Raw genomic sequence first — 23,969 nt, 5'->3', positions numbered from 1 at the left:
GCTACCTCAGATTGATATTATAGTCTCATAAGATCATTTTTTTTAGCATTACTTACCAGGAATTTAGTTTCATCGGTAAAATATAAATGCTGATCATAAAAAAAAATTTGGTAAATTTATTATGCTTTAGGAATTACGATGTAATTCAATGTTTCAATCAGTAACTTTTTTTATAAGTGTTTGAAAATCAATACTAGACGCGATTTAAACAGCGTGCAGAAAAGCATCTCTATAGAAAACCTTACCCTGATGCTTGAGAAAAAACAAACAATAAGTAGCAACAGCAGCAAATACAACACTTTTGGGACTGTTACCAATACAACAAATAAAAGTTTAGAGGCATTTAAAACCGTTGTACATGAAAAAAAAAACCTATATCTTATATTAGCTAGGCTAGGATACCATGTCGGGGAACCACTTTAACCAACAGCTCAAGCTGATAGTTAAGGTCAATCGTATATTTTATATTAATCTCCAACAATTATTATAGCTATTTTCTCGAAAATAAAGAGTATTAATTGAAAGTGTGTGACTTTCCATGGGAGAGGAAGCTGTGAAAAATATTAGAGAGAGACGAACTCTCAGTTAGTAACTCTTCTCTTTTAAGTGCTTGAAAGTCAATACTACTACATGCCGTTTAAACCGCATGTAGAAAAACATCCCTATAAAAAACCTTATCCCGACTCCTGAGAAACCGTCAGTAATGTAGCAACAGTAGCAATCACAACACATTTGACGGTAATACTGTTGTTAAAAATGTAGAGGTATTTAAAATCGTAGCTACAGTAAGAAACCGTCGCTAAAGGGATTTTTTTTTTAGTGATTAGTAGAAGTAAGAACAGTCTCTTTTGATCCAGAGGGTTGTATAGAATTCAGCCCCAATCCATTCACAGAAAACTTTTAGCCTTTGATGTCAACATCATTATCAGAACATTCCAAAATGAAAAAAGAAACTCATTTTTAGCCTTTGATGTCAACATCATTATCATCTTCCCAAGTCACTTTGTAGAGTCTTCAACGAAAACATATTGATCACATATAATGGGAAAAGTGACACTGCCACTTTGAATAGGTGATTGCAAACCAAGAGACCTGGTCACCCGGGCCAGACATCAGCGTCCCCACTCCGATGCTTGAGAATTATCGGCCTTGTTGGAGAGTGTTAGTGGGAGTGAAATCACATTCACTACTAGTGTCAAGTTTAATAGAATTAGAAGAAGAAGCAGTGTTCTTAGATAGAAAAGCAGAAGCAGGTTTTTTAGGAGTTGGAAGGTGGTTTGCATTTTGAGTTGCAAGCATCAAAACCACATCTGACATTGTTGGACGATCATTTGGATCTTCTTGTACACATAATAGCCCAACATTTACACATCTTACTACTTCTTCTTCATTGATATTCTCAACCAATTCATCCTCCATTATTTCCATGGATCTTCCTTCTTTCCACAATGTCCATGCCTGACAATTATAAAATCAATATTATGTTAAACATCCCACATTTAAATGGCGAAGCTATATGGCTCCTTAAATATGTGAGGCAATCCTCACCCTTTGAAGTACCTTTTAGGTTGAGTTAGGCCTTTGTTTACATATTAATCTGATGCTTCCGTTTTTTACATTTTATAAATTTACAAACAAACACTTACATGACCAAGTAGCCTGTAGCCTTTTCCTGCATTGTAAAATGCAGCAGTGTTCTTTTTTCCACTAACAATTTCAAGCACAACTACTCCAAAGCTATACACATCTGACTTGATTGAGAAAAATCCATCTAATGCATATTCTGGGGACATGTATCCACTGCAAAACAAACATTTCTATGTAACTATGAATTAGACAGACATAAATGTGTAATTTTAGATGAGTGAAAACACTTACTAAGTACCAACTACTCTCTCTGTGGTTGCCTCAGTTTGTTTGCCTCCAAAAAATCCTTGCCAAACCAAAGTCAGAAATTTTTGGATTCATGTCCTCATCTAAAAGAACATTACTTGTCTTTAGATCTCTGTGGATGATCCTCAACCTTGAATCATGATGAAGATAAAGCAGTCCTCTAGCAATCCCCATAATGATGTTAAATCGAAGCTCCCAATGCAATACCACGCCTTGCTTTCCAAATATGAAAGAATCCAAGCTTTTGTTAGGCATGTATTCATAAAGTAGCATTATCTCATTTCCTTCAACACAATATCCCAAAAGTCTAACAAGATTTCGGTGTTGAAGCTTGGCAATCAGAATAACCTCATTCTTGAATTCCTCTAAACCTTGTCCTGAACCGCTGGATAGCCGCTTTATGGCAATTTCTTGTCCTCCTGGAAACTTCCCCTTAACCAACACACAGAAAGGAAAATTAGATTCTGGCTCTGGCAACATAAATTGTAAGTTAGACAACCAATGTACCTTATAAACAGGACCGAAACCGCCTTGTCCGAGCTTATTGGTGTCTGAGAAATTGTCCGTAGCAGCTAATATGCATTCCAAATCAAGAAATGGGACATCTAGTGCTTTCTTTTCATCATCTCTGAAACCACCAGAATCTATGAAGTTTTTTACTTGTCTTTCACTGTCATACAAACGAATCACCGCATTTTCGTGTATAGTTTGCCTGTTTTCTGATATTAAACAAAATTCAAATGTCAAGCACTGAGCTGATTAATAGCAGGAATTAGTATATATACATGACTAGTACCTTGTGCAATGATCTGTCTTCTTCTTGTTCTTGTTTGTCTATAAAACAAATATAAAGCTGAGACAAGTGCAAAAGCTGCTATGATTCCCAATAAGATTTGGTAAAATGGCCATTGTTTCTTGGTAGATTCTGCAGGCCTAATAGCTTGGCCATCTTAAAATATCAAGGAAAATTCATTTAAAAACACATGAAAGAGGAGAAGAGATAATTATAATTAAACAAACAAATTATGCAGAAGAAACCTGAAATGCAATTCAGTTTGTAGCCATCCCATTGAAAGAAGTTGTCACAATTGCATTGCTTATTGTCGTTAATGTTTCCTGTACATGTTGAATTTGGCCAGTCAATGCAGTCTGTAGGAAAGGTACATAGTGGCTCCAATGGCGGTTTCCACTCAATTGCCACTTCTTTTAGCCCTTTTTTCTTAAATAGAGGATCAAGCATATATTTTCCAGGGTTGTTGTTGCACCCTTTTGGTACAAAGGTTCTGGGAAGATCTAGAAACTCTTTGATTGAATCATCAGATGCACAATTTTCACTCTCTCCTACTTGGATATAAAATTGACGTGATTCTCTATCAATCCTGCTGATTGTATAACTGATATTGTTTTTCATATATCTAAGCTCATCAGTAGCATTGTCACAGGTTATATGCTCGTACGATGGGTCGCCACAGTTTCTTCCAGTGCTGAGTGGATAAGGGACAATGTTGGTTCCACAAGTCTTGCAACTTCTATTCATATTTTCTGCAACATATATATTTCAACAATGAACTTCTTAAATATGAGGAAGCTATACATGGCTTCTCAAATATGTGAGTCAATCCTCACCCTTTAAGGTACCTTTTGGGGTTAGCTAGGCCTTGCTGACACGATATCAGAGCCATGGTTCAATGTTGGTGCTCCCACTCACCCAGCAAATGAATTGGACGTGAAAAGACGTGTTAAGCATCTCACGTTGCTAAAGTTTGAGGATTGCCTCACATATTAAGGAGCCATGTATAGCTTCCTCGTTTAGCAACGCCGGATGTTTAACAAAACTTTCTCAGGTTTAGAATATAGATCAAGCATCTGTTAGACATCCCAAATTGCTAAACGAGGAAGCTATATGGCTCCTTAAATATGTGAGGCAATCCTCACCCTTTCATGTACCTTTTGGGGTGAGTTAAGCCTTTAGCAGAGCCATGATTCAATGTTGGGCATGAGGGGGGCGTGTTAGATATCCCACGTTGCTAAATGAGGAAGCTATATATGGCTCCTTAAATATGTGAAGCAATCCTCACCCTTTAAGCTACCTTAGCTAGGCGTTGTTGATACGGTATCAGAGCTATGGTTCAATATTGGGGCTCCCGCTGATATTAGCGTCATATTAGTGTCACCTACCAAATGAATTGGACGTGAGGGTGCGTGTTAAACATCTCACATTGCTAAAGGTTGAGGATTGCCTCACATATTAAGGAGCCGTATATAGCTTCCTCGTTTAGGAAAGTGGAATGTTTAACGAAACTTTCTCATGTTTAGAATGTAGATCAAGCATCCAACAAAAAACCTTAAAATGAAAAATAAGTTGTAGGTACCTATATCAGAAAGCATAACTCGTAGATTGAGCTCGCGGCCCCTGTCGTAATTCTCTTGAATGTTGTTAAGTTGGTTTGTCCATATCAAGCATCTACTTGTAGTGTCAGAGCCACGCTTTTCAGGTGGAAGGTAGGAAAAAGCCTGGCAGCTGCAAATGCTGATGCACCTCTGCAAGCACCTTTCTGAGCTATCCAAATCGTCATACTCAATGTCCGGATTTCCTACTTTCATCATCTTCAGGCTCAAGAAATAGGTGAAATTTCCCATAGCCCCCTCAGAAGTGCATATTGGCGACATTCTTGAGCAGCCTTGTGAAAAATCTCCTGATTTCCATTTGTCCTCGAAATTGGGCTTAAATCCAGGTAAACACTTGCAGGCGTGAATATTGTCACTGTTGCAGCTACTGAAATTTCCACAGGCATTAAACAAACTACACTGATCTCTTGGCTCCAACCAATTCAAAGGAGCTGTTTCATTTCCATTGAAGAACAATTGTACTGTCCCATTCCAATTAAGCACCACTCTCATTCTATTGTAATCAATACCCTTAGAGAGGTTGGAAATAGAAATTGAGAAATTGATAGGACTAGGACGTGTAGAAGAAGATAAATCACTGCTTGATTGGGTATAATCTGCTTTAAACAAGTTTGAAACCACCTGTAGCCTATCATCAGAACGAGCAAACTTATCTGAAACTTGACTTTTCCAAAATGGTGTTGAGTTTTTGAAGATAATGTAGTGATTATACCTCTCTTGATCAAGCTGAAATGTGAAATCACCTGGTTCAGGGTTAGCTTCAGTTTTCCAGGAAGTCAGCTTAAACTTGGCATCCATCTTCATACCTGGAAGAAACGTATCCGTTGGATGCTCAAAGCTTTGCCATAGTATGGTATGGTTTTCTTGACTCAAGACGAGATTCCCCGAATCCATAAGCTTCAATGTAAGGTTGAAAAGAGAGAAATTTGCTGAAACAAATCCGGATTTCCAGTGAGTAAGATTTTCAGAATCAAATAGATTGACAGTTCCATCTTGTGCAATTGCAAGCATTCCTGATGAAACTGGATCATCACGATTTGCAACCCATACAACAGTTTGGGGATTTGAGGTGTACCATATTCCGGCATATGTGGAATCAACTCCTCCGTCAGGGGAAAAGAAACCAAGCTGAAATTTATGGCCTGAGGAAACAAGAGTATCTCCGGACATAAGTGGAGAAGTGAAGGTTATGGTATCCCTTACCCTTGCTGAGCAACAATAGAGTAACAATAAAAAGTAAAATGGTGTTCCGGTCATCTTCCAAGCTAATTAATTTGATGTTATTTCCATGTCTAAAACAGAGATAAGAGATGAGAATCTAGTATTAGTGTAGAAGAAGACGAAGACCCAGTAAGTTGACTGAGGAAACAGGCTGATATGTGGTCCAAAAATTATTCAGCTTTACTTATTAGTACCATTAATTATTAGAATACAAACTCGTACACATGTGATACTATCACTAATTATAACCCCACCTAATTTTCACACACAAAAATACTCATCAGCAATTCATAACGTTTAAAATGGTGCAATTTTACCTCTGACGTTTATAACCAAAATCAATTTTATCCCTAAGATGATAATTTGGATCAATTTCAGACACTATTATAAAATATAAATATTTTTGTTCCTTATTTTTGTACCAATTGCATATCAATTCGTGCTAAAAAAAATTCATATTTTTTGTAATTTAATAATAGAATTGAAGATTAATATTTATAGGGTAATTAATTTATTAGTCTCTATATTTTGACAAAACACACTGTTTAGTCCCTATATTTTCAAAAACACACGGTAAGGTCCCTAACATTTTTCTCGGTGAACTGTTTAGTCCCTGTCGTTAGACTCTCATAAAGATTCTGTTAGTCAATTTGGAATTGAGTCAAAATCTATTTAAAATAAAAATGCAATGCCTTAACTATCCTTTACCACAAAATCAAATATATAAGACCATTATCTTCATTGTTTCTCATCTTTGCGTTCTTATTTTCCTTTATTTACCTTTTCTTTAGACTCTAAAGAATCTAAAATCAACTTTGAGTGTTCTTCTTCTTGATTTTCTTCTTAATTGTCCAGATTCGTAAGCATTGAGTTTGTGTTCTTTTTATTGTTCTACATACAAATAGCTTTTTCTTCTAAATTGGATTTCCTCTTCTGAAATTTGAAGGTAAATTTTGAATTAAATTTTAAGTTATTGCTTGTCTTCCTCTTGTTTGACTACATCATTCTTTAACGGTAAATAGTAAAGGGTAATTTAGTTATTTCTTAATTCATAAATGGTAAAAAAAATCTAACAAGCAAACGAAAGGACTGAACAGTTCATCGAGAAAAAGGTTAGGGACCTTACCGTGTGTTTTTAAAAATACAGGGACTAAACAGTGTGTTTTGTCAAAATATAAAGACTAATAAATTAATTACCCATATTTATAAATTCGGTACATTTTTTAAATTTTTTGTCTAATGCGTACAAAAGACAGTATATTTTTTTATTTTTTTCACATCTCAACATATGTTTGTGATTTGTTACTGATAAAATGACGCACGTGTGAAGTGTAGATGGCAAGATTCATAACCGAGATACAATTTGATGAATTATTTCTCAAATTGATTCAATTTATCAACGTTAGGAGTAAAATTGCTCTTAACTTCCAATGTTAGAGGTAAAATTGCACAATTTTAGATGTTAGAGGTAAAATTGCTCCTGGCCCAAAACGTTAAAGGTCTTTTTGCACCTTAATCTTTTTTTTAAATAAAAGTAATCACAATTAGGTCGACACTGCCATCCCCGAACAGAAACTAAGTTTGTTAAATAGAGTTTAAGTGTTAGTCGTTAGCGGATTACAAATTAGCTATTAGATTAGTTAACTATATTTTTGTTATTTTTGTTTAGTTGATTTGACTAGCTATTTGTGTAAATTTATTTGGTAAAACTTATCTTTTTTTTTTTAATAAAGCAGGGGAGAAGGCAAACCACAGGCATCCCAACTAGGTTGGTACCCCGGGACAACCCACACCTAGAAATTATATAAAAGACGAATTAAGAAATGTATACAAATATCAGAACAAAAACAAATGAAAAACTAACGAAAACGATATAAAGTCCTGCCAATAGTGTTATCCCGAAGAAAAAGAGAGCAAAAATCCGGGAAAGTGTCCCACTATATCTGACCCGAACTCGACGCCCAAAGCTCGTAAGAGCATCAGCGACCTGGTTACCCTCCCTAAAGATATGGGAAACAACAACCTCCATTTGATTCAAAATCTGCAAAAAATTCCTCCAGTCCGTTTGCATAGTCCAGGGGACCGTAACAGGACGAATGCGTAAAAGATAAACCACATACCAGCAATCGCACTCAATCCAAATCTTCCACCATCCCTGATGATAAGCCGTAGAAATAGAAAAAAAAACACCGCTTGAAGTTCAGCCATATGCACTAAACCGCAATCAAGCGGGAAAGCAAACGAACCAAGCGATCGACCATGACGATCCCTCTAAATACCACCACAACCTGCAACACCAGAAACCACCGAAGCATCAGTATTAATTTTGATCCAGTCCTCTAGAGGAGGCTGCCAACAAACCGTAATCACCCGAGGAGCCCGATGAAGCCGAGGTCCCAAACCAAGAGTGGCCAAAATTTGACGTTCCACGTACGAATTCCAAAGAGTCCCAAAATTGAAGGAGTCTGTGCCCCTCAAACAAGCCCATAATAGACGTAAAGAAAAATGAATATCCAGGGTTACATCCTCAAAAATGCAAGCATTTCGAGCCAACCAAATGACCCAAACTGAATTAATAAAAGCATTATTCCAAAGCACCTTAATTTGTGGACTAAAACGATGAGTTACCACAAGTTTTAGAAAATCCACAAGTGACAAAGAGACGTCTAACCGACGACCAAACAAACCAGAAACACTGTGCCAAATCTGAGCTGCAAACGGACAATGAACAAGCAAATGGTCAAGTGATTCCTGATCACACTGGCATAGTGGACAGCGCGACACAATTGGAATTCCACGAGCCCGTAATGCAGTCTGCATCGGGAGAAAACCTCTGAAATCCCGCCAACAAACCATGGAGTGCGAATGAGGAATATAAGGCCTCCAAATAGCAGAGAAAATCGGATACATGAACGGAGGAGGACGGAGCCACTGATAAAACAAACGAACAGTAAAAATTCCATTACTAGCAGGCCTCCAAAAACAAACATCAGAATCATCACCATTAGTCCTGCAATTAAGAACACGTTGCAACTGCAGATCAGGAAGGTTAGTCTATATTCCATTATGACAAAAATCTGAAATCTTATCCGTAAGGGAATGTTGAACCAAAAAATGAATGCTAATTTGATCTGCAATAGGCGGAATTAAACAATCAGAAGTCCAAAAAAAATAGACCAGAATTATTCCTAGGCAACCAAAAAGAGTGCTTCCTCAAAAGCCTATAAGAAGCTTGGATAGACAACCAAATAGTTGACCGAGAAACCCGAGGCCTAAGCAAACCAGACTTCCCCAAAAAACGAGACCTCAACAAAGAGAAGCAAAGAGAATGAGATGAAATTAAGCCACAAGCTAACTTACCAAATAAAGCAATATTCAACATTGCTAAATGCTTCAGACCAAGACCCCCCTCCTTTAACGACTTAAAGCAAGAATTCTAAGGCACCGAAACCAGTTTCCTCTCAAGGGTCGAACTAGTCCAAATAAAATTCCTCATGCAGCGACTAACCTGGCTTAATAGGCTAACAGGCCACTTGTACACAATTAGAGAATGAATCAATGTACCCGTGATGACTGAATTCACCAGAGCCAATCTCCCCGCCATAGAGAGAGTCTGCCCCGCCCAATGAGAAAAGGAACTGATTATTTTATCCGCAATAGGGGCAAGAAATTTGGAACGTGGAGCACCTTGAAAAAGCAGGACTCCAAGATAATGAAAAGGAAGCGCACCAATTTTAACACCTATCATTCCCACCATACATAACCGATGTGTGCCAGTAACCAAATCACCAAAAAAACCTCTGACTTTCCCCAACTAACCTCTTGTCCCGAAAGTATCACGTATGTTGAGAAAATGTTATTAAGAGCTAAAACATTACCCAAGCTAGCACGACAAAAAATTAGAATATCATCCGCATATAAAAGATGAGAAGGCATCCCAAAAGAACCACAATAACACATCAGATAAATCAGACTAGCCGTGACTTGTGTCGTGATGTATCTACTCAAAAAATCTTTCGCCAAATCGAATAAAATTAGAGACAACGGATCCCCCTGACGAACCCCCCTAAAACAAGGAAAATAACCATGACCACCTGAAGCAGACATAATCGAAATACGTGTAGAGGAAAGAATGTTCAACATCCAATTCTGAAATTGCAATAAGAAACCAAAAGCACTCAGCACTTCCAACATGAAATCCCAGGTTAAAGTGTCAAAAGCCTTATGAATGCCTGTTGAGCGATTTCCACAAGTGCACGGTATACGCTTGTAGTAATAAAAGATATCGATCCCACAGGGAACGTTTTTCAACAAAAACTTATTTTGAATCGGCTAAATTTACTTTTAGGTTTATAATGTGGGAAAATCGTTTTAATCGGTTTTGGTTTTGAAATTGCTAGAATGAGAATTAGATTAGAATATGAAGATGTTAGAAAATATTCTGATTTAAAAATGAATTTGCAAAACAGGAACGTTTTAGTACTTTAGAAAAGTAAACAAGTATATTTGTTTGCATTAAGCAAAGAAAACAACTTTAAACTTTGTATGAATTATAAAGATGAAATAAATGACGGAACCTCTAATTAATTGGCTTTGAACGCGACAAACCCCTTTCGGGATAGTTGCCCTTAATCAAATTAAAACTCTTTCGAGATAATAATTTGCCTAAGTGTTCAACAAAGTTTCATTGTAAAGATTTTGGATTAAATACGTTTTAATGAAAACACCAGCAGTCACTTTAGTGGATTGGTTACCATAAGTGCTGCATAAATATCTATCGAATAGAACGGACTTTATTAGATGAAATATAAATTGATACAAGTTTACAGAGAACATGGAGCATTGAATTCTTCGACGGCGTGCAAGTGAACGGGTTGTCAATCCTTTCCTTGGGTTTTGTTAGAGTTTGTCAGGCTCAGAGGCGAATCCTCTACTCAATCTTCTCGTTGAATCTTCGTAATAGAGACTGGGTCGGTCTACTACCAAAATGAAAACTAAACTGGAACAATGTCTAAACGCTACTGAGTTTGTTATTATTTAGTGAACAATGTGTGTACATCATATTGCTTTGAACAGAATCTAAATCTAACTTCTGAATCACTTGACTCAGAATTTCTGCATAAATTCTACACTAATCTCTTTCTTCTACACATATAACATATTTCAACTCTCCATCAACTCTTTATTTATAGATGTTGAAGAGTCTTGATTGAAGTGTCGTGTCCGTCGTGAAGGATCGTGTCCGCTGTGAAAGGACGTCTTTATCCACCCGAACGATCGCGTTTCGTCAAAAATGAAAGTGTGTAACTAGGCTTCTAAAATCTCCTGCTCGTACCGAGAATCCTAAATTCCCTACCGAGAATGGGGGAGCAATAATTTGTACTTCGGACGAAGGGAAGGAGGGCTAAGGGACGCGTGTCGCGACCGTGAATATTGGGGCCGCGGTCGCGGCATGGAGCGTTTTTCATCTCTTCGGCTCTCGTTCGTGTCCTCGACTTGGCGTTATTAATTTTCGTCGTCTTCGACTCCTTTTGTAGGGCTTTTCTTCTATTTTTGAGCTCTTTTTACTCCTATTTGGATTTTACCAAATATTTATGTACCTTACAAGAAAGAAACATATTCGAGAGTAAAAGCTTTCTAAACAGTTATAAATAGCATAAATTCGTAGCAATATTGATGTAATTATTGATGATATTTTAGGTATATTTTGGGCTTAACAAATCTCCACACTTAATCTTTTGCTAGTCCCGAGCAAAATTTCACTGAATTTATTCTTTAACTAATCTTTTTATGAAAATAAAACATATATCTCTGTATTATCTTTTAAATTAGTTAAGCCGAAAAGACTAACTTCGCATGGCAAATTTATACGCAAAATATCAAACTAACTTAGTATAATATACGATATATCACTCGTCTTGTATTTTCAATTTTGAATTGAAGCATTCGGGACGATATAAGCACTCATGTTATTGAGTCTTTCGTCTCAAGGCATTTCAAAGCACAAAATTTCTTTTCTCAAACCTAAACTAATATATAAGATATATTAAATGAATAAGTTCTTAATTTTAAATTTTTTTTTTTTGCTTGGTTACGCCCGAAATAAGGGTGGTTTCAACCGTAACTTTATACGTATTTTATTGCTTTGTGTTTGCTTAAGAGGTACCGACCATGCCATGGGTGGACGCAATCGTTACTTTAAACTTATACACGCTTATAATTTTGCTTTAAACTTTCCTTTCATACCTCGATTGTGATAAGGGTGGTCGCAACCGTGGCCAAAAGTAAACGGTACTTAATTTTCTTCCCTTTCATACCTCGATTGTGATAAGGTTGGTCTCAATCGTGGTCAAAAGTTAAGAATTCAACTAATTGATTAATTAATATGAATTATAAAATTTTAATTTGGGAAAAAGAAAGATAGCACATTCATCCTATATTGACTTAAAATTCAACATGTATTATGGCTAAAGTTTCCTTAAAAACTTCAATTGGTGTTAATGTAAGACGAAATCAAACCGAGCTAAAATTGTTAGTTCAATTTAATGCCTATAAACCTAATTGAAAATTAAAATAAGATTTATTGTATCATGAATTGCATGATATAAAATAGAGATTAAAAATAAAGAATTTATTTAACTTAAATACATTCACTCGAGACAATTTTACTTAAAATCGTAACGGAGATTTGTGGAAAAATTTGAAAAATATTACCCGTATAGAAATATATTATTTCTATTGATAATGATAACCTAAAAATAATCATATGGTTAATTTATGAACATATGAAAAATGTCAAGTTAATAAAAATAGCGTTTTAAACAAGTTTATGTTGCAAAATACGTTGCATTTGCATATAAATGATTCGTTGCATTTGTTATTTGTTTTGCAAAATAATATCTTTGTTGCATTTATTCGTATACGTATAGAAATTGATATATGTATGTCTCCTCCCACACTTAAATTGGACCATGTCCTCATCGGTGCAAAAATAATGGAGAAAACATAAAAAATAAATACGAAACAAGGCATATGAAAGAAAGATCGAAATTGTGGCAAATTAAACATTCAACATAAAATTAAAAAGAGAAAATGTACCAAACATATGAAAATTAAAATTGTACCAAATATAACAAGATAAAAATAAAAGGAAAGGAAAACAACCTATGCTTGAGGTGGGGAATCGGGAGGTGTAGGTGACGTTTCCACATTACGGCGTCGAAAAAAGGAAAGCATCCGATGCCGAGTCGATCGATGTTCACGCCTCAAAAGGTTGAGGTTGTCATTCATCACCATATTGTTTTCAACCAAATCATCAATTCTCAAGTTCATTTGACGATTGTTGGAATTGATTTGGTTCAAAATCCTCCGCAAATCCACCGGATCATCCTTTGAGGTGCTTGGGGTTGTGCTTGAGCCGGTGGTTCATTCTCCTCGCCTTCCGCCTCTCCGCCGCCTTCGGTACCTGCAAATTGAGAACTTGAAGCGCCACCACCCATAGTGCCACGAAGGTGAGCAATACGGGAGGCATACGAAATAAAGACGGGAGGTCCTTGTGGAAGTAATAAATGAGCTCGCTCAAGAGCCGAGATATCCAAAAGTGGAACATACCCACGGTAGGTGGACATGTCATATTCGGCCAATTCACCCCGTGCTCCCAACACAATTGCGGTGATAAAATTACAAAGAGGGATCTGAATGGTAGTAGCCCTCGAAGCACGGAACAAATTGTCAAATAAAATACCAATGCTATCAATCTGCAAGCCTTTAAGCAAACTATCCAAAACATACAAATCCCGAACCTGAACCTTGGAACTCTCCACATGACCAAACAAGGAGAAACTCAAATACTTATGAAAGAAGAACACACAATTGTCCTTAATCAACTTGCTTGAAGTGTTTTTCGAATTAAAATAGTCTTGATCCGAAAGAGTTTACCAAACCGCATCATTATCAAAATCTTTAGGCTTATCATAAAAATCAGAAGTAGGGAAACCAAACATATTTCCCATTGCTTCATAATCAATGGTGTATGTGATACCATTATTCCTAAAAGAGATTGAAGTTTTCTTCTTGTTCATGGTCAAAGTGACCAAAAATTCCACTACATATTCATTAATACGCGGGAAACGCATATTAACGAATTCTTGCCAACCCAACGCTTCAATAAAGGCATCAATTCGAGTAGAGAAATTCAATGTTCTTACCGAATGGAAATCTAAGAAGTGCATATCCACAAATTGGCGGTCGGCTTGTGAAAAATGTTTGAAACGAGCGGCTTCTTCCTCCAAATAGATGTCAAAATAAGCTCTGCATTGAACCCGAAGGCGATTAGCTTCCGTAACAGCGGGCTTGTTACCAACACGCTTAGTCCTAACCATGGTGATGGTGTTTAGTGTTCTTAGGGTTTGAGAAGAAGAAGAAGAAGAAAAAGAAATTGAGAAAAAAAGTAAAGCTTGAAGATGAGTTTGGGGTTTTGAATTGGAAGTGATTGAAATAGAAAAGAGGATAGAAATTGGAGTGAATAAATTGGGAAGAGTAAAAGTAGATTTTTGGGGAAGAGTTTAGAGTAAGGGATTGGGTAAAAATAGAGGTGATGTGAGGTTTGTGTAAGAGGTAGGTTTATATAAGGTTGTATAGGTAGGTGAATAGGTAGAAGAGGAATATGAATGGGCAAAATTTGGTGTCAAAATCGGATTGAAATGGGCATATAATACGCGTGTCGCGACCGCGAATGGCAAAGCCGCGGCCGCGGCACGCGAACTTTAGGCAATTTTCGCCCTAAAAATTGGCCGAACTTGCTGCTCATACCGAGAATTAATTAATTCTCGGTAGAGAATTAGTCAAAATGGCCAATTTGGGTGCCTAATGACTTGGTTTGTGCATTTTTGTTGGTGGAATGGTTCCTGAACGTAATATTAAGTGTTCCTGCACTTAAAACTTAAATAAATGACATTAATTGCAAGGAAAACCAAAGGTTTTACCTTAATAAATTGAATTAAAGTATAATAAATTGGTTATGAAGAATTAATGAAACTTAAATGTGCATTTATGCATATAAGTTAAGAGAGCCATATTAAATGCATAATAAGTGCATGTTAATACATATTTAATACATGAATTGAAATGATAAAAAGATAACTTAATTCATTGAAAATAAATTGAGTTACAAATAGAATTAAATGTGGATATATGTGTGGAAAAATAGAAAACCATATTAGTTCATGTGAATCCTTTTTATCTTAATTTGAGTAAGAATAATTAGAATCGACCCATATGAAATATGCTAAGTATAGATAATGGATCAAATGGATAAGTCTAATAAAATTAAGAATTGAACTAAATAAGATCTTTATTATATAAACATATGTACAAATAATGAAAACAAACCAATAATTAATACAAAACAAAATATATACAAAAATAAAATGAAAAACATAAACTATTCTACATATTCATCCCTATCAAACGGGATATTTCTGGCCTTAATACGATCAATTTGAAACTGCACGAAAGTTTCACGTTCCGGTGCAGACAAAAATTGAGGCCCTGCTCGAAAGACACGTTTTACAAGTCCTTCGTGCTCGAGAAACGCATAGTCAATTGTCGGGAAGAATTCATCATCACTCCAGGGAACATCAATGGTACCATTTGAACCGAGAATTATTCCACAGATTATATTGCCGAACCCGATCTTCTTATCTTTGGATCGAGAAGCGGCGACAAGACCCTCCATCAGAATCTTTGAAGAATCTACTGTATTTCCCTGGAATATATCTCCAAGGACATAAAGATCTGTGTCACGGACCACACTACTGAATGTGCGACCGAATAAACTGTGACACAGGAATTTATGCAGATACAGCATGGAGTTGGAGCGAAAAGAGTGATTATAGGCGAGTTTTGAATTGAATCGCCAGAAACCGGTGAGCATTCTCCAAACATCCGTGGATGTCATGTCTCTTCCAGGATGACATTTGATTGTATCCCTCGGGGGAAAACCAAACCAAGCATGTAACTCGGGATAGCCGAAAGTAAAGATTTCGCCTTCCCGACGAAAACTGAGACGTACTCGTCGTTTATTAGTGAAACGCACGGTACAGAAGAATTCGAGTATCCAGTCACCTATTATTGGAAATCGCATTTTGGCGAATTTTGTCCACCCTAAGCGCTCCATATAGCGGCTCATGTCATCACTAATTCCAAGTTGGTTGTTAAGGAATTCATCCATATACAACATTCCGGTGAAGAATTTGTAACGGAGATTCCAATAACGCCTACCTTCATCGTGGTTGAAAATAGGAAAAGGCGCCCCATATCGCTTGGATAAGTCTGGGCGTTTGTTGATTAAGGCAGCATTGTGCCTAGATGGTTTGTATTTGGTAGGCATGGTGCAAAGTTTGTGTTACTTTAGCAAGAACGGTGTTTGCGAAGAAAATCAGAATTCTGACAAAAATGAAAAGAATTGTAACAGAACTTGAATCTCCTAGGATTAATTTATAAGAGTTGAAGATGAAAAGAGGTGTTGTTTTAATTATGAAAAGGTATAAAATTACACCTTTCGGGAATGAAGAAACTTAATGTTTCATTAGCCAAGAGGTTCGTCGAAAGGTTAGAGTGTTTCAGACCTGATAGTGCAGGAAACACGCGTGTCGCGACAACGAATGGCAAAGCCGCGGTCGCGACACGCTGATTTCCTTGCGGAAATCAGGCATCTAAGCTACCTCCCGATTCACGGTAGAGAATTTAAAATTCTCGGTATGAACAGAGAAATCCGAACCTGTTTGGACTATTCTTAAAAAGGGGATTCTCGGTAGGGAATTCTAAATTCTCGGCAGAGAATTGCCTGAAACTTCAAATTCATCTTAAGTTCCTAAAAATTAAATCTAAAATTATGAAATAAAAATATTTTATGTATTTAAAGCATAACATAAAGTCATCTAATCATAAAAATGGCATTTTGAAAAAAATAAAATAAAATAAAATAAAATAAATGAACAAAAATATAAAAACAGTAAAACAGTAAAACAAAATAAACTGTGTAAGATAAACTGAGTAATTTATACGTCAGATAATCTTGTTACGAACGGAATTTCAATTTGTGAAATATTTTCGTAATAGATTTTACATCGATTACCATTAACTTTGAATCGAACTCCGGTAGGACCTTCCAGTTCTAAAGAACCATAATCGAATGTTTTGATGACTAAATATGGTCCTAACCATCTGGACTTAAGTTTTCCTGAAAATAAACGAAGTCGTGAATTAAATAACAGCACTTTATCCCCAACATTAAAGTGTTTGACTTTAATTTTGGCATCGTGCCATTTTTTCACTTTTTCTTTATAAATCTTTGCATTTTCGTAAGATAGATGACGTAACTCATCTAACTCATTCAAATTGAGCAAACGTTTCTTACCTGCTTGTTGTAAATCAAAGTTTAGTTCTCTAATAGCCCAATAGGCTTTATGTTCTAATTCGACTGGCAAATGACATGCCTTCCCATACACTAAGCGGTACGGAGTCATTCCTATTGGTGTTTTGAATGCAGTACGGTATGCCCATAATGCATTATTGAGTTTAGAAGACCAATCTTTTCTAGAAGATGAAATTTTTTTCTCGAGAATCCATTTGAGTTCTCGATTTGATATCTCCGCCTGACCATTTGACTGAGGATGGTACGGCGTTGATACACGGTGGCGTACTCCATATTTTTTCAGAAGCGTTTCAAAACTCTTGTTTATAAAATGAGTACCGCCATCACTAACGATAACTCTTGGACAACCAAATCTACAAAATATATCGTCAAGAAAATTAACGACAACTTTAGAATCGTTCGTCGGGGTTGCAATTGCTTCAACCCACTTTGAAACATAATCAACGACAACTAATATGTAAGTTTTACCATTGGAAGGGGGAAAAGGTCCCATGAAATCTATTCCCCACATATCGAAGACTTCAACTTCTAATATGGTTGTGAGGGGCATCTCATCTTTCCTTCCTAGATTTCCTGTTCTTTGGCACTTATCACAACGAGTAATAAATGAACAGACGTCTTTAAACATTGTAGGCCAAAAAAAACCGCTTTCAAATATTCTAGATGCTGTCTTGTTAACTCCATTATGTCCTCCATAAGAGCTAGAATGGCATTCCGATATTATGGATTCGTATTCATTTTCACCAACACATCTCCTAATTATCCCGTCACCACAAGTTTTGAACAAAAAAGGATCTTCCCAAAAATATTGTTTAATATCGAAGAAAAATTTCTTCTTTTGTTGGAAATCTAATCCTTCCGGAACAATATTGGCTGCAAGATAATTAGCAATATCTGCATACCAAGGTGACATGGCACTTTTTATTTGATAGAGGTGTTCATCAGGGAAATCATCTCGTATACCGATAGCTTCACCTATAGGACCGTTTTCATCTTCAAGTCTCGATAGATGATCGGCGACAAGGTTTTCTACTCCCTTTTTGTCTTTTATTTCTATATCAAATTCTTGTAACAATAAAACCCATCTAATTAGACGTGGTTTTGCATCCTTTTTAGCAAATAAATATCTTAATGCTGCATGATCAGTATAAATAATAACTTTTGAACCTAATAAATATGACCTAAACTTGTCACATGCAAAAACTACGGCTAACATTTCTTTTTCTGTTGTGGTGTAGTTTAATTGTGCACCAGACAGTGTGTGACTTGCATAATAAATGACATGAAGTTTCTTATCTTTCCTTTGACCTAGAACACATCCGACAGCTAAATCACTTGCATCACACATAATTTCAAATGGTAAATCCCAATCGGGTTTAGCAATAACAGGTGCACTGACTAAAGCTGTTTTCAATGTTTCGAAAGCTTTAACGCACTCTTCATTAAAATCAAAGGTTGAATCTTTCATGAGTAAATTAGTAAGTGGTTTGGAAATTACAGAAAAATTCTTAATAAATCTTCTGTAAAAACCAGCATGTCCTAAGAATGACCTTACTCCCTTAACAGTAGTTGGAGGGGGTAATTTCTCTATTACTGAGGTTTTTGCTCTATCTACTTCTAATCATTTTTCAGATATTTTGTGACCTAAAACAATTCCTTCGTCGACCATGAAATGACATTTTTCCCAGTTTAATACCAAATTTGTTTCTTCACACCTAGACAAAACTTTATCCAAATTTTCTAGGCACGAATCAAAAGAATCTCCATAAACTGAAAAATCGTCCATAAAAACTTCCATGATATCTTCAATGAAATCATTAAAAATCGCAGTCATACAACGTTGAAATGTTGCAGGTGCGTTACATAGACCAAAGGGCATTCTCCTATATGCAAATGTTCCGTAAGGACATGTGAAGGTTGTTTTATCTTGGTCATCCGGGTAAATGTTATTTGAAAGAATCCGGAGTAACCATCAAGAAAACAGTAGAAAGGATGACCAACTATCCTTTCGATCATTTGATCAATGAAAGGAAGAGGAAAATGATCTTTCCTAGTTGCTTTATTTAGATTTCTATAATCTATACAAACTCTCCAACCAGTGGTGGTTCGTGTAGGTATTAATTCACCTTCTTCATTCCTTACAACAGTTATGCCTCCCTTTTTAGGTACACAATGGATTGGACTGACCCATTCACTATCCGAGATAGGGTAGATAATTCCATTGTCCAGAAGTTTAGTAATCTTATTTTTTACTACTTCTTTCATGTTCGGATTTAGGCGTCTTTGCCTATCCGCTTTAGGTGGCTTATCTTCTTCTAAGTGAATTCTGTGCATTACAATACTTGGATTAATACCTTTTAAGTCTGAAATTTGCCAACCCATACTTCCTATCCTATTTCTAACAACTTCTTTCAATTTCTCTTCTTGAACTTGTGTTAATTTGTTAGAGATAATTATAGGTAGAGAATCGCCTTCGCCTAAGAAAGCGTACCTCAAATGACTTGGTAATTCTTTAAGTTCTAATTTAGGTGGAACTATAATTGAAGGCGGAACTGGTCCATCTTCTCAAATCAAAGGTTCTGGGTCCTTATCATCTAGTTCCTCACTCATTATAGGTTCTATTATTTCTTCTTTTTGAACAATTTCATTTACACATTCTTCAATTAAATCAAGTTTCATACAAGCGAAATCCTCCATAGGATACTTCATTACTTGATTCATATCAAACTCAATCTTATCATCGCCTATTCTTAAAACTACTTTCCCTTCCGACACATCAACTAGAGCACGTCCCGTGTTCATGAACGGTCTACCAAAGATTAGCGGACAGTTTACGTCATAAGCAAAATCTAAAATAACGAAATCGGTAGGAAAAATAAATTTGTCAACTTTAACTAAAACATCCTCAATTATACCGTATGGTCTTTTAGTGGTTTGATCCGCTAATTGCAAAACCATATTGGTACGTTTGATGTCTTCTTCTAAGCCTAACTTATTAAAAATAGATAATGGCATCAAGTTAATACTTGCTCCTAAATCACAAAGACAACTTGGGAATTCTATATTGCCCAATTTACATGGTATGGTAAAACATCCGGGATCTTTGAGTTTCGTGGGCAAATTGCTTGATACAATCGAACTACAATCTTCAGTTAGTGAAATGGATGAAATTCCTTCCCAACTGATTTTCTTTGAAATTAAATCTTTGAGGAATTTACCATAATTGGGAATTTGCGTAATCGCATCCATAAACGTTAAATTAATATGCAAATTCTTAAGTTTGTCTAAAAATGTTAAAAGTTGTTTATCATAGTCTTTATTGCGGACTTTGTGTGGAAAAGGTGGTTTGGGTACAAAAGTTTTTGTACTAGAGTCAATCGGTGCATCTTTTTGTTTTAATGTATCTTTTTTGGGCTTCGGTAAATCAGTTCCAGGTAAGGTCGAATTTCCGGGCATTTCCGGGCCTAAGTAATTTTTCTCTGAACGAAGAGTGATAGCCTTAACATGCTCTTTCGGATTTTCTTCCGTATGGCTTGGAAGACTTCCCTCTTTGCGGGATGGAATTGATTTAGCGAGTTGTCCAATTTGAATCTCCAAATTATGGATGTTGGATGATTGGTTTTTAATAAGCTGATCGAATTTATTCTCGATCCGTTTAAAACCATCGTCGTGATTACTTATTTTTCCGCTCATAGCATCAATAAATTTGTCGGTTTTAGAAGATAAGGTGCTAATCGTGTCTCTGGATTGATTTTGATAATTAGTAGTACTATTTTGATTAGCATTAGCATTATTATTATCTCTCCAGTTAAAGTTAGGATGATTTCTCCATCCAGGATTATATGTATTGGAATAAGGGTTATTATTTTGGTTTTGCCCTTGGACAAAATTTACCTCTTCAATTTCACTCATACCTTCGTAATCCACATCTGTTTGGATTGGTTGACCATTAGGATCACACGGTGCCATAAACCTATCAATTTTGTGCGATAAGGCAGAAAATTGGGCTTGCAACATCGCTACTGGATCAAGATTCACTATACCTTTTACTGATGAAGTAGTTGAGGATGATGGTTTCGCTGATGGTACGTGTCCACGTTCCGCGGGCCACATACTGCTGTTGATTGCCATTTCCTCCAAAAATTCTCTTGCTTGGGCAGATGTTTTCTTCATGAATAACCCTCCAGACATAGCGTCCAATGAACCTCTAGTTGTAGGATTTAGTCCATTATAAAATGTTTGCATTAAAAGTTCAGCGGGCAATTGATGGTGTGGGCATAAACGTTGAAGTTCTTTAAAACGTTCCCAAGCCTCATAAAGAGTTTCACTATTGATAACATCGGGATATTATCGCAAGGACCAAAAGAGATAATCGCCTCAAGTATGCCACGTGGCATAGGAAGCCGCCCGGAGGATCCCCCCGGGTTAGCTCTAAGAGATCCGCTGGCGGATCTCTATGGCGAATCTCTCCATTTACCTAAGTAACGGCTAACCGTCAACTCGGTCATAATGATCATTAAATGAATCATTAATAGTCTTAACCCGCCAGGTTATGAGTAACTTGTAATCGCCATTAAATGAGCATTAATGGAGACTCTCTAGTTACCTAGAAGTTACAAATCCATCAAACTATAAATAGCCTACGTCTAGGCTATCGAGGTATATATATTCTTACTCTTCGCTAAGCTTTGTCCATACAGTTTATTCTCCATATTTGTTACTGACTTTGGCATCGGAGTGTCCCCGACCGATCCCAACGGCGCCTCACAGGGACGTGATCTGATTGGAAATTTATCCAGTGTTATCAATTGGTGCGGTGAACGTGGAATCCTTGGTTAAATAAAGGATTTTTTGTTCACACTGAAACATCATGACGGAGGAAAGACGAAATTCCTCCTCTGAGATTAAATCACTGATAATTACACCGCCAAGTGCTGGTCGCACAGATACGACCACTCCTGAGAATTGTTATAAATGTCACAAGGAAAATGGCTACGCGGATGCTCGCTGGGGGTTGACTCGAAAAACCAAACGACTTGGTGGACAAGGTAAATTGGATCGATTTATCCAAATAGAAGGAAGAGAAGATGATAGACTCAAGGAGGACTCGACGAAAAGGAAGAGAAAAAACATAATTAACGTCATAGCTGGCGGACCTGGTTATCAGCCAACGGCAAAGAAGGCAAGGATGACCACCCTTGAGAGAATGTCATTAAACCGCCCTTTTTCAGATACAGGTCAGAAGATTGCACCCCATGCGGACGCACTGGTTGTCACCATGAGGGTTGAAGGTTGGGAAATAAGGCGAGTAATGATTGATACGGGAAGTTCATGTAACATCATTACACAAGGAGCATTCGCCAAACTCAAAATTGATCCTGTCCGGGTAGAACCAACTGTGGTCGATATTTTAGGAGTAACTGGTCATACCATTCAGACGAAAGGTCAGGTTACTTTGGACTGCGAGCTTACTGGGGATGATCAAGTTTGGAGAGAAGATTTGGAGTTTTCGATCTTAGATGGACAATTAGCTTACAATATTATCCTTGGACGACCTTTTATCTCCGAAGTTGCAGCTCTTATCTCCATTCGCCATTTAACACTCTACATTCCCACGGCCAAGGGATGCATGATGGTCAAAGGTTGTCAAAAAGTGGCCCAAGAGACATATTCTGCATCCTTAATGATTCGCCCTCAATCTAAGGAGGAGGATGAGGAGGAACGCGTCACAATGGCTTTGGGGGAAACCGAAATGTACCCTGTGGCGGATGGGAAGCAGGTGCGGATAGCTAAAAGTCTACAAGGTGAGATCAGAGACGCAATCACCAAAGTACTTGGCGAAACTGAAGATGTTTTCGCATGGAAGGATGAAGTACTCCCCGGGATTAGCCCAGACGTGATCACCCATAAACTCAACATTGACAAAAACGCGGTTCCTGTGGCTCAGAAGAGGAGAAACCATGGTCCGGAAAGGCAAAAAGTGATTGAGGATGAAATCGCCAAGCTCCAAAAGGCGGATGCCATCGAGGAGGTGCTTTATACCCAGTGGTTGGCGAACGTCATACTAGTCAAGAAAGATGGCGGGTCTTATCGTATGTGCATCGATTTCACAGATCTTAATAAAGCCTGCCCCAAAGATAATTATCCTCTACCGTGCATAGACATGCTTGTAGATGGAACTGCCGGACACGCAATGTATTCCTTTACTGATGTAAAGTCTAGTTATCATCAAATCCCTATGGAGCCCTCGGATAGAATCAAGACCTCGTTCGTAACACATCAGGCCACTTATTGTTTCAAAGTTATGCCCTTCGGGCTCAAGAATGCGGGAGCTACCTATCAGAGGATGATGAACAAGATATTCGCGGACAATAAAAGTGGTAATTATTCTGTCTACGTAGATGACATGATCATTAAAAGCACGACGGCAGAAAGGCATGCAGAAGATATAAAGGAAGTACTGGGCGTACTGCGGCACCACAACATCAAGTTAAATCCCGAGAAATGCACTTTTGGAGCTACATATGGAAAATTTTTAGGATTCATGATCAGTGAAAAAGGAATTAGCCCAAACCCTGACAAAGTCAAAGCAGTTCTTGAGATGCAAGCGCCCCGGAACATCAAGGAGGTACAACGCCTTAACGGGCGTATCATAGCCTTGGGCAGGTTTATTTCTTGCTCAGCCCGTAGATGTCAGCCTTTTTTCGAAGTTATCAAACAGCAAAAAGCATTCGAGTGGAATGAAGATTGTTAGAATGCCTTTGAAGGAATCAAGCGGTTCCTCACAGAACCACCTATGATGAGTCGACCTTTGAAGGGAGAAGATTTATACATGTATGTATCGGTCACGGATAAAGTCGTATGCACGGTCATGATACGGGAGGAGGATGGCCAACAGTTCCCAATTTATTACGTGAGCAAGGTTTTGAAAGATGCTGAAACCAGATATTCAAGACTAGATAAAATGGCACTAGCTGTTATAACCACGGCAATACGCCTTAGGCCATAT

General features: G+C 37.1%; 1 pseudogene; it reads right to left on the bottom strand.

The window, feature by feature from the left end:
* Positions 1 to 791: 791 nt before the first annotated feature.
* On the bottom strand, positions 792 to 5,668 carry LOC136206855 (G-type lectin S-receptor-like serine/threonine-protein kinase At4g03230; annotated as a pseudogene).
* Positions 5,669 to 23,969: the final 18,301 nt, after the last annotated feature.

The sequence above is a fragment of the Euphorbia lathyris genome, chromosome 9 (assembly GCF_963576675.1).
Source record: "Euphorbia lathyris chromosome 9, ddEupLath1.1, whole genome shotgun sequence".
NCBI lineage: Eukaryota > Viridiplantae > Streptophyta > Magnoliopsida > Malpighiales > Euphorbiaceae > Euphorbia > Euphorbia lathyris.
The sequence above is the reverse complement of the archived record's forward strand: the minus strand, read 5'-3'. Positions and strand labels throughout refer to the sequence as shown.